Source organism: Tyto alba, unplaced genomic scaffold (genome assembly GCF_018691265.1).
Source record: "Tyto alba isolate M040663 unplaced genomic scaffold, T.alba_DEE_v4.0 Super-Scaffold_45, whole genome shotgun sequence".
In the NCBI taxonomy this organism is placed as follows: domain Eukaryota; kingdom Metazoa; phylum Chordata; class Aves; order Strigiformes; family Tytonidae; genus Tyto; species Tyto alba.
The window spans coordinates 27954758-27957495 of record NW_024881321.1 but is presented as its reverse complement, the minus strand read 5'-3'; positions in this window follow the sequence as shown (position 1 = coordinate 27957495).

Here is a 2738-nt window from a genome sequence, read left to right as displayed (position 1 = left end):
AACTGTTTTTCTGTTTGTGTACAGTAATTTGGGGATCCTCTAATAAAATTTTTAGACATGTTTATCCCAGAGATCACATTAAAGTTTTTAATCCTGCTATCAAAGGCAATTCTTGATTCAGTTACATAAAGATCTTCCCCTAACGGTTGTTTCTTGGACACTAGTTTTGTCTGTAACTGGTTATATAAGAGCTTCTGTCATATACGTGTTAATGGACAATGATAAACAAATTATTAGCAGAAAAGCAAGACACAAACTTAAACAAATTATCTGTTTCTTCTTAGGTATGACACAGAAACTCAGGTAAATGTCCAACACATTCCTGCTCAGATGGGTAGGACCAGACTGGTGTCTACATTGAAACCTACTTCCTGTGCTTGCAGATTAATTTCTCCCAACCCATAAAAAAAGAAGAGCACAGTATAAGATACATGAACTGTAGTGGAGGGGAAAGTCCAAATTGTTTTATGGGATAAAGGTTTCAAATTATGCAATTAAGAGCACATTATCAGTGAGGACTACTATCTTTATCTCTTCCTAGATTGTACCAACTGACAACCTCCTTGATCATTCTGGAGGGACAGCATGGGAAATCTCCACCACTGAGACTTTATGTGGTGGTTATTGAGAATCTCTATGATACAGACATCAGTCTTTTTCCAATTATATAAATGTTCCCTACACATGTTCTTCTCAGCCTCAGATTTATTGTTTGAATAGAGTAAAAGTTAGAGATGTCTTTCCTCTCCTCAAGAAACTCTTATTATTTTAATCCAAGACCCCTCTTTGTAAAACGTGACTTGTCTGAGGTGGTGAGTGGTGGTACCATTTGAATCCTTCTTGTACTGATACCAGAAAAGTATGATGGTGCTATCGCCAATTCAGAAATCGTTAAACAATTTGAGAAAGTAGCCATGGGGTTACAGAGCTGAGATCTTTTCTTTTCATAATTAGTTCCTTTTTCACAAGCTGGTTCTCTAACTTCAATTTTGATCAACCAGCCCAAAACACCCTTTCAACATACGGACTGTTTTGCCCTAAAATGCTTTGTCTGAGACTAAGGCTTTGTGTGAAACTCCAGAGCTGGAGAGGACTGGATCCAGTTTCCCGTGTCTACCGCTGTGCTGCTGGTGGGCTGGGCGCCTGCACGGCCGGGCAGAGGAAGGTGCCCTCCGCAGTCCCGTGGGTGCTGCAGAGCAGGCGAGGGCCACCGAGCCCCGGCTACTGCCCACACAGATGAGGGTTCCTATCTGGTGGTCACACTGTGGTGAATCGTTCTGGCTCCCATCTCATTTCTGGGTGCGGTGTGACTGCACATTTCGATCCTTTTCTTCAAGACGCCGAAGAACTATAAACTATAAAACATTTCAAAAGGAGAGCTGGGGTGTTGTACCTTCTTGATTTGACAGAAATCATTCCAAGCTGGGAAACGCAGCAGTGGCTGGTGGAGTAACTCCCAGCGCCCTGGAGGAACAGCCTGACAAAGAGCCTACAGATTCCACCAATCCAAAGGATTTTTTCATTTTGCTTTTTGTGAAGCAGTGTGATCAAATGACCTCGATCTTCTTCCACCTCCTTTTTCCTCCTCCTTTATGGCATAAACCTACCCACTTCTTTTGAAGTTTGCTCCTAGATTATAAACACTTTGGGACAGAGCTGTCCTTTGTGTTCTGTGTTTTCACAGTGCCAATTACAAGAAGTACTCCTAGAAGCCAGTAATAATAATAATAAATAATAAACATTTATTCGGGTTTCAATGGTTCCTGGTAAGTGCAAACAGAGCACAATGTCTGTGTTTGGTTCCTTTGTGGAGCACTACGTGAGAGAGATGTAATCCCCAAAGTATGTGAATATAGCTGACCATCAGCAAAGCAGTGAAAATATCTCATGAGGCAGAATCAGATTCACAAATGCCCTAAACACCCTACGGAGCAATAGGTTCCTTCTAGTCCTTGTCAGTTCTAAAATCTGTGTGGTTTATGTTAATAATGAAAGTGGCACAGCCTTTCTGATGTAAATACAGTATTGACTTCAGTTTGATCCATCAAGAGAAAGAACACAACATTATTTCTGGAATTAAAATGTAGATATGGAATTCAATAGTATGCAAACTACTGTTAAAAGAGAAGAAACTCAAGTCAAACTTTAGCACTACTATTGGACATGTTGCCAAATCTCAACAAGGCTCCTACATTTCCATGAGGAAATGTGGAATTTCTCTATTTTGAGGATATTCGGATATTCTACCAAAGCATATCAACATCTGAATATCTACATCTGAAGCTTGTTCCCTAGTCTAGGTGATGGCCTGTCCTTTCGTGTATACAAATGTTGAATACATTAATGAATAAATGTGACAAAGGCTGTCACTTTTAGGATATGTCCTACTAAGGGACTTGGTAAGTGAGGAGCATTTTTAGTTTTTGGGAGAGATATCTCATGGAAACAAGTGCTTGGTAATGGAAAGGGGAGGAAATCCTACATCTGAGGGACGTTTCTGTACTGCTTCTGCTAGGAATCCAATCATTAACTTGAGCTGAAATGCATTAATTGCTTCAATACTTGCGTATGAGTCATCCCTACTCAAGACATGCCCTTGCAGGTCTCCTTGCCTGAAGGACACGATCATCAGCTGCACTTGGCACAGGGAGGATTGGAGCAGGACAGAGGTGGCCACAGCTGCATGGGAGGGGAGCGCTGGCACTGGCACAGGGAAGCATGGGATGGGGGGACAGTGG